The sequence below is a fragment of the Coregonus lavaretus genome (assembly GCF_964263955.1).
Source record: "Coregonus lavaretus genome assembly, chromosome: 12".
NCBI lineage: Eukaryota > Metazoa > Chordata > Actinopteri > Salmoniformes > Salmonidae > Coregonus > Coregonus lavaretus.
Window position 1 is genome coordinate 29,814,630 of NC_139999.1, and position 16,764 is coordinate 29,831,393.

Genomic DNA, 16,764 nt, shown 5'->3' on the forward strand with positions numbered 1-16,764 from the left:
ACACACACACACACTTTACCGTAATACAAATGTTTTGCTCTGATGGGCTGGAATGCCCACATCAAAGATCCCTGATGTAATCCTTGGAATGTACACACCTCCCTCTCTCAGCCCCCAAAGTGACTCTCATTAACTGTATGCAAGGATTCCTCTGTGTTGTCTTAGGGATGCTGCATTATCTGTAACACATACTGACTAACGAGGTGACACCAATCGGTGCGCCCTATGTGCTAACATGCTAAAGTCCAACCTCAGAACATAAATGGAAAAGCAGAGGTGATGTTGTCTTTACATCCTGTAGGTCTGATATCTGATTGGAAGTTCACTTTTACAGTATGCTGTTACGTTCCCCAGCAAGAAAACCAAATAATGTTGCTCAAACAGAAGGGGGAACTAACACAGAGTCACTGACAACAACCAAAACGAAACAGGTGGGGTTTTAGGAGGGGTTCTGAACGACACTCATGGGGGCCCAAGAGGCAAGCAAAAGGAAAAACCCATACCAAACTTAAAGACAGGAAACAAACCAGAAAGGTGTAGCAAAACGAAATCAGGCAAAGGAATAGGGGGAGCCAATTAAAGGTGTTGACCATCTACATCTCTCATGACAATTAGAGCACTGGGCCAACCACTCTTAAATAGCACCTGGGCCAGCACAGGTGAAAAACCTTCCCACTAACGAGATGGCAACCAGCACAGGTGTAACACATACTGACTAACGAGGTGACACCAATCGGTGCACCCTACGTGCTAACGTGCTATAGGTGCTGAAGTCCAACTTCAGAACATAAATGGAAAAACCAAAGCCTGTCACACCTTCCCCCAAATATTTCATATATTTTAGTTGGACAAGTTTGCTCATCACTAACAGAAAACAACTTCCATTGCACAACATAATCAACTTAAATGCATCTCTACTTAAATGTGTCACCTTCTGCAATATAAACATGGTGTCCACTGGCTGTCAACCATAAATCCAAGACAAAAACAGCCACTTTTTTTGTAAATATATATATACACACACTGTATTTTCTATTTGTACAATCTTTCTTGTATTTTTTTTTTGCTGCCTAAAACAGAAGTTTGAGTAACAGGGTAAAATCAAGTATGTTTCTATAACTCTCATCCTCTTGGAACGAGCCCAAACAAAACAAAAAACTCATCTCCAATACGGCAAAACGTGCACTCAAAATAAATTGTGAGCCAAGGCAACACACTGGCTGAACGCAAAACTTATTGACGGCCCACCCTTGAGCGACAATCAGCGACCAAGTTGTCTGAACATTCCTTTGTCTGATTTCAAGTAGAAACTCCTGCAATATAAGACTCCAGCGAAGGAGTCTGCGATTCGTGGAGCTCGTGTTTTGCAGGAAAAAGAGAGGGTTATGATTGGTATGGACCACCAGAGATGTAGAGACCGATACATAAACCGATACATAAAGAGCCAGTACCAAAGCGAGCGTCTCCTTCTCGATAGTCGAGTAGTGTTTTTGAAATGAGGCCAATTTCTTTGAAAAGCACCCCATAGGGTGCTCAACATTGTTATCGTCTTCCTGTAGGAGCACAGCCCCTGCTCCTACATTGCCGGCATCGGTATACAAAGCAAATGGATGACCGAAATCCGGAGCGACTAACACCGGTGCAGAGACCAAAGGGGTCTTTGTCTTCTCAAAAGCCTCCTGACGTTCGGGGCCCCAACAGAAAGCGACTTTTGGACTGGTCAAATCTGTGAGTTTTTTTAAATGTAATTTTATTTAACCTTTATTTAACTAGGCAAGTCAGTTAAGAACAAATTCTTATTTACAATGACGGCCTACACCGGCCAAACCCGGACGACGGTGGGCCAATTGTGCGCCGCCCTATGGGACTCCCAATCACGGCCGGTTGTGATACAGCCTGGAATCGAACCAGGGGGTCTGTAGTGACGCCTCAAGTACTGAGATGCAGTGCCTTAGACCGCTGTGCCACTCGGGAGCCGAGTGGCGCAACAACCTGGGCAAGGTTCTTGCAAAAAGCCTAGTAGTAACCGGCCATTCCTAAGTATCGGCGCAGTTCCTGGCGAGAAGCTGGCACTGGAAGGATATTGATGGCCTCCACTTTTGCCAGGACTGGTCGGACTTCCCCTTGTCCCACCACCTTCCCGAGATATTTGACTGTTGCTCTGGCAATTTCTCTCTTAAACAGGTTAACTGTCAGGTTGGCAGCTACGGAAATGGCCAAACAGACTCCCAATATCATGAAGATGCTGGGGCCAGGTCGTACTACTTATGACCACATCGTCTAAATATGCCTCAGCATTTTCTAGGCCACGTAGCACGATGTGTACAAGCCTTTAAAACGTGGCTCCGGCATTTCATAACCCGAACAGGAGACGAAGGTAGGAAAACAAACCATCAGAAGTGACAAAAGCAGACAACTCTTTGGCGCGCTCAGTTAGAGGGACCTGCCAATATCCCTTCAGCAGATCGAACTTGCTGATGTATTTAGCAGCGCCAACACAGTCCGCACAATCGTCAACCCTGGGCAAAGGGTATGACTCCAACTTGGTAACGGCATTGAGTTTCCGAAAATCTTAACAAAACTGCAGAGACCCATCCGCCTTAGGTACTAATATACAGGGTCAACAGCTCCAATTCTTTATCCAAACATGGTCAAATGGTTATAACGTGCACTCTTAGCTTCCTTGTGTCTTCTTTTTGTTATTTACACTGTCTCTCTCTCTTTTACTCCCAGGGACTTTTGGGGCATTGCTTTTCAGGCTATGACTTCTCTATCTGATAGAAGTATTTGTATGTTTAAGGTAATGACTAAAGTATTCCACCCCGACACTGTAGAAATGTGTTAGAATTATAAGACTGTAATCTGATAATTGAATTTGTTAGATCTGTTTCCAAATCAATGAATGTAGATTTGACTCGTTGACTGTTAAGTCATTCCCTTTGAGCTTGTGGGATCTTTGTCCTGTAAAGCTATTGGGTTGTGTAAATTGATAAAACAGTCAGTGTTGATTTTGGGATGTAAGACTGGGATGTAGTAGTTTGCGTGGTTCAAATTCAACGACTCACTTATTCAACAAGAATAGTGGGGGGAGTAAAATAATGATTTTTGTGTTGCCGAATGAGTTGATAGTTTAAAAACAGCTGAGAATAGAGTTGTAATGTGGACTATTGAATTGAAATACATGGAGTCTAAGGATAACCTCCATTATGGAACTAGGTGGAGGGAGAGGTATGGGATTGAGGGGCGTCTAGACGTAAACAAACAGACGTACAAGGTGTGTAGAGATAGAGTAGAGAGACAGCGAGTAGAGGGGCTAGACACTGCTAGGGTGTGGCTCTCTGAAGCTCGGAAGAGAGAGGAAGGTCAGAGAAGGAAAAAGGAAGTTATGCACAAGGAGGAAGTAAGTTAGAAGAAGGTGAGTGAGATGAAAATAGAAGTAAAGGTTGAGGTCCCAGTGCCTCCCCCAGAGCAGAGGGCAGAAAAATTATACCCAGTTTTAGCAGATCAGGCTTGGACAGGCAGCCATGATGATGAAGTGGTTGTAGGGAGACGGAGAAAGGCTCCCCCGCCCTATGCCGAGTCCGAAGGTGACCTTGATGGGTTGGAAGCAGTAGGAGGAAGAGGGGGAGAGCACGATAGAGAGCGAGAGACAGAGAGAGCGAGAGACAGAGAGAGAGAGAGAGAGAGAGTAGGGAGGATGTAGACAGACTGAGAAAAGAGCTGGAACGAGCAGTCAGACAAGTGTTAGGAAAGGATTGGGCAGCTGTGAAGGGAGACTGGACCCCAGGAAGGGGGGACAGAGTTATTTTACAGTGGTCTGTAGGGACACTATCTCTCCCTGTCTGATCATGCTTAGAATAATGCCTTGCAATGCTTGTTGATGCTTTGTAACTTAAGCTTTAGGTCTTGTATGTGAATCGTTCATTTTACAATGATATGAAATCTATTTGCCTTCAAAATTCCATTCTCAGACCTTTCTTGATCGCCTATTACTGTAACTCAACTATAGTCTCTTGCATATTGCAAAATCATCTTTAGGGAGTCAGATAAACATTTGAATAGACTTTGTCATATTAATTGCACAGTCTTATCACAGGTCGCATGTAAGTCATATATAATATCATACTGTATATGATAAATATTACTTCACATGCGACCTGTGATAAGAGAGAGAGAGAAGTCATAGCCTGAAAGGCCATGGCCCAAAAGTCCCTTGGAGGAGAAGAGAGAGAGACAGTGTAGATATCTCACCAGCGTAGATCAGGAACAAAAAGAGAGACACAATGAAGCTAAGACCCCATTATAACCATTTGATCATGTTTGAATTCAAATTCTGCATTGTTGACCAATGGCATACTGTAAATGTGAATTTCCAATTAGATATCAGACCCCCAGGATGTAAAGACAACATAATGTCTGCTTCACAGAGATGTGACAGAATAGAGGATGGTGAGATAATGCTAAGACATCACAAAGGAGTTCTTGCATAAGTGTCACTTCTGGGGGCGGCCTACACTCTCACTTTCCCTCTCTCTTTCTATCTCTCTCTCTCACTCGGGAGGGCTCAAGGTGATTCACATAATTGCATGAATTATTTTTAGATTTAGCATCATACTTCATCACTTTATTAATTATCATATCAGCTATATTAGGTGTCAAGTATTGTATGGGGTATCAGTGGTTATTGGCTTTTAATTTCAAATTATCAATTGTAATCTTATGTTATGTGCACTCTTAGGAGGTCACACAGAACTTTTCTCCAAAGTGCCTCCTCATACCAAAACGCTGTATACATTCACGGACACATGTTCACACATGCATGCTCATAAGCACACACACATATTCTACACATCTCTGATCACTACAGTCGGGGAGTGTATAGTGATATACAGATGTCGGATCTTAACTTGATCACTCTTTTGTTGCAGAGAATTTTCCTCATGCATCAGGAAATTCAAATGACCCTTGTGATTTGCAAAAATGTGCAGTTCTCTTTCTCTCCATTCGGGGGCAGTCGAGTCATTGGGATCAGGGCTCGCTATCTTAAAATAGTGTTCTCTCTCGCTCAAATGATATAGGCCTAGGTCCTATTATTGCAACATTCAAACGTCATTTGTTTTATCTGAAATTCAGCCATACACATCAACAACCAGCGTTTTATATAGCTTAATAACACAAGATAGTTATTGGTCTCCACTAGGCTACGACATACAAGTGTCTAGTGTCTCCTAAAGTTACGAATGAACTGTCAAAATGTAGTTCAATTGTGGCCTGGGGTAGTCTAGTGGTTAGGACCACTGTCTTCAGCGCGCACACATGTAGGCCTACCGTGTTGGTGTAGGTCCGATTCTGGCCCAAGCCTTTCTGGCGTAAATAATACAATTGACATGATGTAGTTAGACATTTCAAATATGGACAGTTATTTTTCTTGATAAGAAATTACTATACCAGACACTTTTGGATAACATAAATAGTAAACAAATAAAATAACAGTACACCAACATTAGTTTCCATTCATACTAAGTGTCGACAGTGGCTTGTATTCATTGGGGCCAAGGGAAGCCAGGCTTCCCCAAATAATTGACCAAGAAAAAAAGAAAAAAAAAGAAAATTATTTATCTTTCGTCTGTTCCTTCAATTCGAAAGAGGCTGAATGCATCTCACCGGAGAAAGCTTCCTAGCAAGCGAAACAGCCTCCCTCTGTCTCTGTATGTGTAGGCCATCTATCTGATGCTGTCTGTTCCAAAAGAGTATTACATTGTTGCCGCCCGTAGGGTTGAATACAAGGGAAGCCAGCGAGCATTTGGCCTCCCTTGATATTGTTTTTTATAAAATAATAGCCAATCAGCGTTGAGATAAACTGAGTGAGCTCAACTGTGAATGGTCTTGGCACACAAAAAAAAAGTGTCAAGGGAAGCCAGTTTGGATTTGGCTTACCTCCAATCGCATCGAGCGCATACATCATTGACAGAAACTCGTTGTGCGTCTCTTTTTGTTGTTGTCCTCCAGTGGCTAGCTAGCTAGCTAAAATTGTCCCTTTCCTAAATTAGCCATGGCTGGAGATAGGGATTTGGACTTGCGGTTTTACTTAATTCTCCGTACTGGCCAATGATTATAACGGTGATTCTGATCCAACCATAAATTCATACATTGTGCCCCTGTGGAAGTTCAATATGTAGCTAGATGTAGAAGGCTAATGTTAACTAGCTAACGTTGCCCATGAAAGGAAGTTAGCCAGGTAGCCTCGGACAACAAAAAATGAAAGCGTGCACTGTATGACAGAGTGATAGACCGTTTCATCAACATGAAAGAGAGGAGGATGGCATTGGCGTTTCTCTATAAGTAGGGTGAGTCAACATGTTTTTTCTACTTGCAGGAACGCACAAACACACACACACACACACACACTGTCACGTTCGTTGAATGATGGGTCATACCAAGGCGCAGCGTGATATACGTACATGTTTATTAAAGTAATAAACAACACGACAAAACAACAAAGGAAACGAAACGTGAAGTCCAAGGTAGCACACACAACATACCTTACAAGGAACAAGATCCCACAACCCACTAGTGCCAATAGGCTGCCTAAGTATGATCCCCAATCAGAGACAACGAGCTACAGCTGCCTCTGATTGGGAACCACACCGGCCAACATAGATCTACACATAATAGATCGAAACATAGAAAACACACAACAAAGAATATATACACCCTGACTCAACATTTAAGCGTCCCCTGAGTCAGGGCGTGACAGTACCCCCCCCCCCCCCCCCCAAATGTGCGGACTCTGACCGCACAACATAAACATAACAGGGTAGGGGCCGGGTGGGCATTCCGGCTCGGGGCGTGACGACCTCTCACTCTCCGCCTCCCTGTTGCGCCCCTGGTCTGGTCTGGACCTCGGCGCGCTGCTTCCCCTCTCCTTCCTCCTGTCTGGACCCTGGTGTGGGAGACCCCGAACCTGGAGAGGGGCTGACGTCATGGTCTGGACTGGAGCCGCTGACCGGAGCTGGATCAGGCACCGGTGGAGCGGACTGCTCTGGCTCCGGAGTGGAGCAGTGACCGGAGCTGGATCAGGCACCGGTGGAGCGGACTGCTCTGGCTCCGGAGTGGAACAGTGACCGGAGCTGGATCAGGCACCGGTGGAGCGGACTGCTCTGGCTCCGGAGTGGAACAGCTGACCGGAACTGGATCAGGCACCGGTGGAGCGGACTGCTCTGACTCCGGAGTGGAGCAGCTGACCGGTGCCGCACCAGGCACCGGTGGAACGGGCACGGGCCGTGCCGGACTGGACAAACGCACCACTGGTCTGGTGCGAGGAGCAGGCACGGGCCGGACCGGACTAGGAACACGCACCACTGGCTTGGTGCGAGGGGCAGGAATGGGCCGGCCGGACTGGCGACGCGCACCACTGGCTTGGTGCGAGGAGCAGGAACAGGCCGGGCCGGGCTGGCGACGCGCACCACTGGCTTGGTGCGAGGAGCAGGAACAGGCCGGGCCGGGCTGGCAACGCGCACCACTGGCTTGGTGCGAGGAGCAGGAACAGGCCGGGCCGGACTGTGGAGGCGGACTGGAGGTCTAGAGCGGAGAGCTGGCACAACCCGTCCTGGCTGGCTGCCCACTTTCGCACTACACGTGCGGAGTGCTGGCACAGGATGCACTGGGCTGTGCACGCGCACTGGCGATACAGTTCGTAGAACTGGCGCAGGATATGTGGGACCAAGGAGGCGTACTGGAGACCAGGAGCGTTGAGCCGGCACACCCCGTCCTGGCTGGATGCCCATCTTCGCACGGCACGTGCATGGTGCAAGCACAGGACGTACAGGACTGTGCCGGCGCACTGGCGACACAGTACGTAGCTCCGCATAACACAGAGCTTGCCCAGTCATACGCCTCTTCGCGTGAGTACGGGGAGTTCTGCTCTAACCCTAGGCTCCGCCAACCACCCCGTGTGCCCTCCCAAATTTTTTTATTGGGGCTGCTGCTCGGGCTTCATCCTCGACCGGCCTCCTCCGTGTTGCCGTTGCTCCTCTCCTGCCTGGGCATCTAACTTAGCCCATGGTCATTTCCCCGCAAATATCTCCTCCCATGACCACAAATTGGCCACCTGTGACATGGCCATCCGCTCCACCTGGGCACGCTGCTTGGTCCTCGTTTGGTGGGATCTTCTGTCACGTTCGTTGAATGACGGGTCAGACCAAGGCGCAGCATGATATACGTACATGTTTATTAAAGTAATAAACAACACGACAAAACAACAAAGGAAACGAAACGTGAAGTCCAAGGTAGCACACACAACATACCTTACAAGGAACAAGATCCCACAACCCACTAGTGCCAATAGGCTGCCTAAGTATGATCCCCAATCAGAGACAACGAGCTACAGCTGCCTCTGATTGGGAACCACACCGGCCAACATAGATCTACACATAATAGATCGAAACATAGAAAACACACAACAAAGAATATACACACCCTGACTCAACATTTAAGCGTCCCCTGAGTCAGGGCGTGACACACACACACACACACAGAAATCAGAACCATGGACAGGCACATCATATGTAGCTTACGTTGATTGGACTAAATTGTTTTTGGTATCTTTTAGTTGTCACTGTATTAAACTAAGCATAGGTGATTTGATGATGTTGAAATATTGAAGTTGAAATGGTGCTGGAATAGTGAAGGCAGCTCCTGTTTTTTTTGCGACTTCTGGTAAGTCTCTGCAGTTCTACATCAATAGTTGTTTAGTGGTCCTAAAATGTCAGAAACATTAACTTGTTTGACCATGCTGTAGGTCATGTAACAGTTTGTTACACCCAATATGCTTTGTGGACTTCACCAGACAGAGGTTGCTCTCCGGTTTTGTGATGAAACAAAGGTGTGGTTGAATTTATTATGCCACTGTGTCTTCTTATTGTCTCGGCCTTAGGCCTATATATCACGGTCTCAAGGCATATGAATTAGCAGGTTTTAGAGCAAACAACGCAATTATCACAACACATAGGTTGTAATATGGCTTGTTTTTTCTGGCTTGGCTTCCCCATTGATTTTACCCACGCACTGCTACTGAGTGTCGGGTAAATTGCCACAGTTGATTTGCCATGGTAAAGGAGGAAATACTTTATCTATATTGTACAGAATGCTTTTAAAAATAGATACGTCTCCCTTAGTCTGTTCAAAAAGGACTAAATTGTTCTGATGACAATACCAACCAGAGGGCAAACATATCTTGAAAGACTTTGGTTGCAAGCAGGACTAAGGCAGAGAGGAAGAGGCGAAACGAGAGGGCTGACTCTTGCCAAAATAAGTGCAATGCGTTTCTAAAAGCTTAATATGCACACCTGAGCTTGTTGCCTGCCTTCCTGCCTTTGGGACGACTCCCATTGTTCGGGCGGAGACATGAGCATCTCGTCATTATATACAGATCTCTGATAACACAGACATCATCTTTTAGGGAGCAGTAGAGGTGACCAATAATGGTTGCAATTGAGATCAGCTGTGCGGGTGAATTTAACACATATTGATGGTTTAACGACCTCAGTTGGTGATAATCTAGTGCCATCGATGGTTGCAATAGGCCCCTTGTTATTTAATTATATTCCTATAGGCTACATTTTGTAGGCTATCCGTTAGCCAATCAATAGTCACATAATGAAAGGTGTGAAAATCAATAATATACTGTTTGTGTTTCCCTGGCTAAATTGATGAGCTGATTTGGGCCATCAGTTGATTGACAGATGTAGGCCTACTATAGAACAATAAACATTCCTCCAGTGTGGATGCTCGCCCACATTTTATAGTTAGGATATGTATAATTTGCAGAGGTGGGTAGAGTACTACAAATCTGTACTTAAGTAAAAGCCCTGTTACTTATATTGTAATTTTTTTAAGTACAAATATCCTTCTTAAGAAACTACTCAAGTAAGAGTAAAAAAGTATCAGGTCAGAAAACTACTTAAGTACTAGTCACAAATTTTGTTCAGTAATTTTTTACACCTTATGATAAACTGTGACAGCAAACCTAAAGGACAACAACTTAGTGCAATTGATTTGACATTAATTTATAATTAAAGCCTGCCAGCATCATCTTGCAGATGTCCCCCAGCACAGGTAGGCTACTCTATTTCATAAAAAGGTATATGGTACTCGAGACATTGGAATAATTTTACAATTTCAATCACATGTGATGGTGAATGCATACTAAAATATTTACACCAAGTGTGAACAGGTAAGTGTTACAACAGTCAATACCGAAATTTCACTATCAATCATGTTGTAGTTAGGTATTGTATTTATTGTAGGTTAGTATTGTTGTTATTGTAGGTTTCCGTGGGTAATTGTGGGTTAGTATCGAGGCACGAGGCTAGCTAGCTAGCGGGTAGCTACTGGTAACGATTAGCAACGCTGGAGAGCTGGTTCCAATGGTAATGTAGTCCTAGCCAACGTTTAACTTTTGCTTAACCATGTATTAGATCGTAGGTAGGTAGTTAGCTGTAGTTAGGTATTGTATTTACTGTAGGTTAGTATTGTTGTTATTGTAGGTTTCCGTGGGTAATTGTGGGTTAGTATCGAGGCACGAGGCTAGCTAGCTAGCGGGTAGCTACAGGTAACGATTAGCAACGCTGGAGAGCTGGTTCCAATGGTAATGTAGTCCTAGCCAACGTTTAACTTTTGCTTAACCATGTATTAGATCGTAGGTAGGTAGTTAGCTGTAGTTAGGTATTGTATTTATTGTAGGTTGGTGCTGTTGTTATTGTAGGTTTCCGTGGGTAGTTGTAGGTTAGTATCGAGGCACGAGGCTAGCTAGCTAGCGGGTAGCTACTGGTAACGATTAGCAACGCTGGAGAGCTGGTTCCAACGTTTAATTTTTTATTTTTTTGCTGCGTTGTGAAGGGAACTCGACACGGACTTGAATTGTCTGTTTGGTGTGCTGACACACTCTTGGCAGTTTGTTGTGGCCAGGTGTTGATGCTAAGTTGTGTGCTAATGGATGCTAGCTTGCAGGTTGGCTACGGCGTCATAGCTAGGCTTCGTGGGTTGTTGTGGGTAGTTACTGTGTCTTGGCAGTGTCCTCGGCCGTGCCGGCTGTAGCACGAAGCTAGCTAGCTAGCCGTTCTTCAAACAGAGTCAACACAGTGGCCATTGCTAGCTACCCAACATGACCAGCTGGCTGTACTGTAGTAGCTAACCACAATATACTTGTCCTAGCTAGCCAACGTCTAATCATTGCTGCGTCATGAAAGGAACTTGACACAGACACGAATGATCTGTTTAGTGTGTTATCACAGTATTGGTGGTTTGTTGTGACCAAGTGTTGGTGCTAAACGGTGTGTTATTGTTATTGGATGCTAGTCTGCTAGTTGGCTATGGTGTCATAGTTGGCTAGCTGAACAAAGTGGGTTGAGTCTATTCCTTTAAACATTGAACCGCTGTGGTTCACAACAATTCTGATTTCCAAAGGCGGAAGTTGGGAGAGTTTTTTGTTCGGGTGGTTCAGTGAAACAATTTTAGTTTCTGAGGTAGAAGTTTTTGGTGAGGGAGGCCCTGCTCTCTCCGCTCCCAGATGCTTAGTCCATTTCATTCCGATCTCCTCTGCATTTTTGTAGCCATTTGCTACAGCCTGTCAACTATGCCTCTGCCTATCCCTGTTCTCTCCTCTCTGCACAGGCTACACAAACGCACCACACCGCGTGGCTGCTGCCTCTCCAACCTGGTGGTCCCTGCACGCACCACCCACGTGGAGTTCCAGGTCGCAGGCAGCCTCTGGAACTGCCGTTCTGCTGCCAACAAAGCTGACTTCATCCCAGCCTATGCCAACCTCCAGTCCCTCGACTTCCTGGCGCTGACGGAAACATGGATCACCACTGAAAACACCGCTACTCCTACTGCTCTCTCCTCGTCTGACCATGTGTTCTCGCATACCCCGAGAGCATCTGGTCAGAGGGGTGGTGGTACAGGAATCCTCATCTCTCCCAAGTGGACATTCTCAATTTTTCCCCTAACCCATCTGTCTATCTCCTCATTTGAATTCCATGCTGTCACAGTCACTAGCCCATTTAAGCTTAATATCCTTGTCATCTATCGCCCTCCAGGTTCCCTTGGAGAGTTCATCAATGAGCTTGACGCCTTGATAAGTTCCTTCCCTGAGGATGGCTCACCCCTCACAGTTTTGGGGGACTTCAACCTCCCTATGTCCACATTTGACTCATTTCTCTCTGCCTCCTTCTTTCCACTCCTCTCCTCTTTTGACCTCACCCTCTCACCGTCCCCCCCTACTCACAAGGCAGGCAATACGCTTGACCTCATCTTCACTAGATGCTGCTCCTCTACTAATCTCACTGCAACTCCCCTTCATGTCTCCGACCACTACTTTGTTTCCTTTTCTCTCTCACTCTCCTCCCACACTACTCACTCTGCCCCTACACAGATGGTAATGCGCCGCCGCAACCTTCGCTCTCTCTCTCCCACTACTCTCTCCTCTTCCATCCTATCATCTCTTCCCTCTGCTCAATCCTTCTCCCTCCAATCTCCTGATTCTGCCTCCTCAACCCTCCTCTCCTCCCTTTCTGCATCCTTTGACTCTCTGTGTCCCCTATCCTCCCGGCCGGCTCGGTCCTCCCCTCCAGCTCCGTGGCTTGATGACTCATTGCGAGCTCACAGAACAGAGCTCCGGGCAGCGGAGCGGAAATGGAAGAAAACTAAACTCCCTGCCGACCTGGCATCTTTTCACTCCCTCCTCTCTACATTTTCTTCATCTGTTTCTGCTGCTAAGGCCACCTTCTACCACTCTAAATTCCAAGCATCTGCCTCTAACCCTAGGAAGCTCTTTGCCACATTTTCCTCCCTCCTGAATCCTCCCCCCCCCCCCCTCCTCTCTCTCTGTGGATGACTTCGTCAACCACTTTGAAAAGAAGGTTGACGACATCCGATCCTCGTTTGTTAAGTCTAATGACACTGCTGGTCCTGCTCACACTGCCCTACCCTATGCTTTGACTTCTTTCTCCCCTCTCTCTCCAGATAAAATCCTGCGACTTGTGACTGCAGGCCGCCCAACAACCTGCCCGCTTGACCCCATCCCCTCCTCCCTTCTCCAGACCATCTCCGGTGACCTTCTCCCCTACCTCACCTCGCTGATCAACTCATCCTTGACCGCTGGCCATGTCCCTTCCGTCTTCAAGAGAGCGAGAGTTACTCCCCTTCTCAAAAAACCAACACTCGACCCCACTGATGTCAACAACTACAGACCAGTATCCCTTCTTTCTTTTCTTTCCAAAACTATTGAGCGTGCCGTCTTTAGCCAACTCTCTTGCTATCTCTCTCAGAATGACCTTCTTGATCCAAACCAATCAGGTTTCAGGACTGGTCATTCAACTGAGACTGCTCTTCTCTGTGTCACGGAGACTCTCCGCACTGCTAAAGCTAACTCTCTCTCCTCTGCTCTTGTCCTTCTAGACCTGTCTGCTGCCTTTGATACTGTGAACCATCAGATCCTCCTCTCCACCCTCTCCGAGATGGGCATCTCCGGCGCGGCTCACTCCTGGATTGCGTCCTACCTGACCGGTCGCTCCTACCAAGTGGCGTGGCGGGAAGCTGTCTCCGCACCACGTGCTCTCACCACTGGTGTCCCCCAGGGATCGGTTCTGGGCCCTCTCCTTTTCTCCCTATACACCAAGTCACTTGGCTCTGTCATATCCTCACATGGCCTTTCCTATCATTGCTACGCTGACGATACACAACTAATCTTCTCCTTTCCCCCTTCTGATAACCAGGTGGCGAATCGCATCTCTGCATGTCTGGCAGACATATCAGTATGGATGACGGATCACCACCTCAAGCTGAACCCTGGCAAGACGGAGCTGCTCTTCCTCCCGGGGAAGGACTGCCCGTTCCATGATCTCGCCATCACGGTTGACAACTCCGCTGTGTCCTCCTCCCAGAGTGCGAAGAGCCTAGGCGTGACCCTGGACAACACCCTGTCGTTCTCCGCCAACATCAAGGCGGTGACCCGCTCCTGCAGGTTCATGCTCTACAACATTCGGAGAGTGCGACCCTGCCTTACACAGGAAGCGGCGCAGGTCCTGGTCCAGGCACTTGTCATCTCCCGTCTGGACTACTGCAACTCGCTGTTGGCTGGGCTCCCTGCCTGTGCCATTAAACCCCTACAACTCATCCAGAATGCCGCAGCCCGTCTGGTGTTCAACCTTCCCAAGTTCTCTCACGTCACCCCCCTCCTCCGCACACTCCACTGGCTTCCAGTTGAAGCTCGCATCCGCTACAAGACCATGGTGCTTGCCTATGGAGCAGTGAGGGGAACGGCACCTCTGTACCTTCAGGCTCTGATCAGTCCCTACACCCAAACGAGGACATTGCGTTCATCCACCTCTGGCCTGCTGGCTCCCCTTCCTCTGCGGAAGCATAGCTCCCGCTCAGCCCAGTCAAAACTGTTCGCTGCTCTGGCACCCCAATGGTGGAACAAGCTCCCTCACGACGCCAGGACAGCGGAGTCACTCACCACCTTCCGGAGACATTTGAAACCCCACCTCTTTAAGGAATACCTGGGATAGGATAAAGTATTCCTTCTAACCCCCCCCCCCCCCCCCAAATTGTAAAGTGGTTATCCCACTGGCTATAGGGTGAACGCACCAATTTGTGAGTCGCTCTGGCTAAGAGCGTCTGCTAAATGACGTTAATGTGCCCTTGAGCAAGGCACTTAACCCTAATTGCTCCTGTAAGTCGCTCTGGTTAAGAGCGTCTGCTAAATGACTAAAATGTAAATGTAAATGTAATGTTACTAGTATGCAAATCAAACACATTTCACAATGGAATTAAATTGACGTCAAAAGTAGATTTTTTTTGCATTTTAGCTAACCCTAACCCTCTTCATAACCTTAACCTTCTCCTCCTAACCTGCTACGTTAATTATCCTAACCTGCTAAGAAAAGTACATTTTTGACAAAAGTTTTATCCCTTCTAGACAAAACCGGAGTTACACTCCATCCTCCTTCTCTTCCAACCTCCCCCCTCGGTTGTGCCTATACAAGATGTGAATAAAAAGACACACACAAAACAAATCTTGATTTCTATATGGCACAAAAAGCTTACTGTGATGATACACTGACTGTATGACAGAGGTGCTTATAGGCCTTGTCATAAAAACAGAATGACATTTACACACACACACACACACACAAAGTGAGAGAGAGCAATGTGTGGGAGGATGCTGCAGTGGACTGACCCGTTGATCTAGCTAACATTAGCTAGCTACATGGTAGCTTAGGCTAACCCAGGTGGAGCTAAAACTGAGTTTGACTCACATCTTTGAGAGCCAATGGACTTAAAGAGTCTTGATGACAAGCTATTTGTAATACATGTCATTGGTCAAGGGGTTGTGAAATGTTCATACAGATGTTAAAGGGGAACCAATAGTTTCGATTCATGTAAAAAATAAAAAAAATAAAAAAATCACAACATTTGGCTAGGAGGTTTTCATCCGACAGCAACGATATAATAATATAAATCTGTGTAACTAAAGTGATTTGGTTAAATGTAACAGAGTAAGAAGTCAGTTACTTCCTTTAGAAATTACTTGAGTAAGAGTACAAGTACAGCTCACAGAGAGTAACCGGAAAAGTAGCCTACTAGTTCCTCCAAAAATGAAAAGGGACCGGATTCAAACCCATGCCTACTCTGGCAAATGTGTGCCTTTGTCAGCGGCTGTACCCACTGGACCACACAGACACTGAGATAGCCATTAATTTATTTTGCCTATTGCTTGTTTTGAACATATAATACAACAGTTGATCAAAAAAACAAACTGATTTTCCCTAACGAAAAAGACATCTACCCTCTACAAATATTGCCCATTTATTATAATCCACATACTAATTCGCACGAGATGCGCTGTAGCCTGCACGTAGCCTACATAGGCTACTTGAACTGACTACAAATACCGCTTCCAGCTGCCACCTGGCGTCGATTTTAAATATTAAAATCTTCCTGCTGAAGGAATATTTTTATCCTGCAATGAAATGGGTCATATTAAGATCCGACATCTGTACAGGTGTAGGATCTTAATTTTATCACTATTTTGTTGCTTAGAAATTTCCTGTACCGCAGGAAATGCAGATGACCTTCGTGATTTACATAAATTAACTGAAACCCCACACTAACACACAGTTATAGACATCAAGGCCTGTAACATACTTTGTTTCACGGAAACATGGCTCTCTTGGGATATTCTGTCAAAATCAGTCCAGCCAGATGGGTTCTCAGTTCATCGCGCAGACAGGAATAAATACAGTGGGGAAAAAAAGTATTTAGTCAGCCACCAATTGTGCAAGTTCTCCCACTAAAAAAGATGAGAGAGGCCTGTAATTTTCATCATAGGTACACGTCAACTATGACAGACAAAATGAGAAAAAAAATCCAGAAAATCACATTGTAGGATTTTTTATGAATTTATTTGCAAATTATGGTGGAAAATAAGTATTTGGTCAATAACAAAAGTTTCTCAATACTTTGTTATATACCCTTTGTTGGCAATGACACAGGTCAAACGTTTTCTGTAAGTCTTCACAAGGTTTTCACACACTGTTGCTGGTATTTTGGCCCATTCCTCCATGCAGATCTCCTCTAGAGCAGTGATGTTTTGGGGCTGTCGCTGGGCAACACGGACATTCAACTCCCTCCAAAGATTTTCTATGGGGTTGAGATCTGGAGACTGGCTAGGCCACTCCAGGACCTTGAAATGCTTCTTAC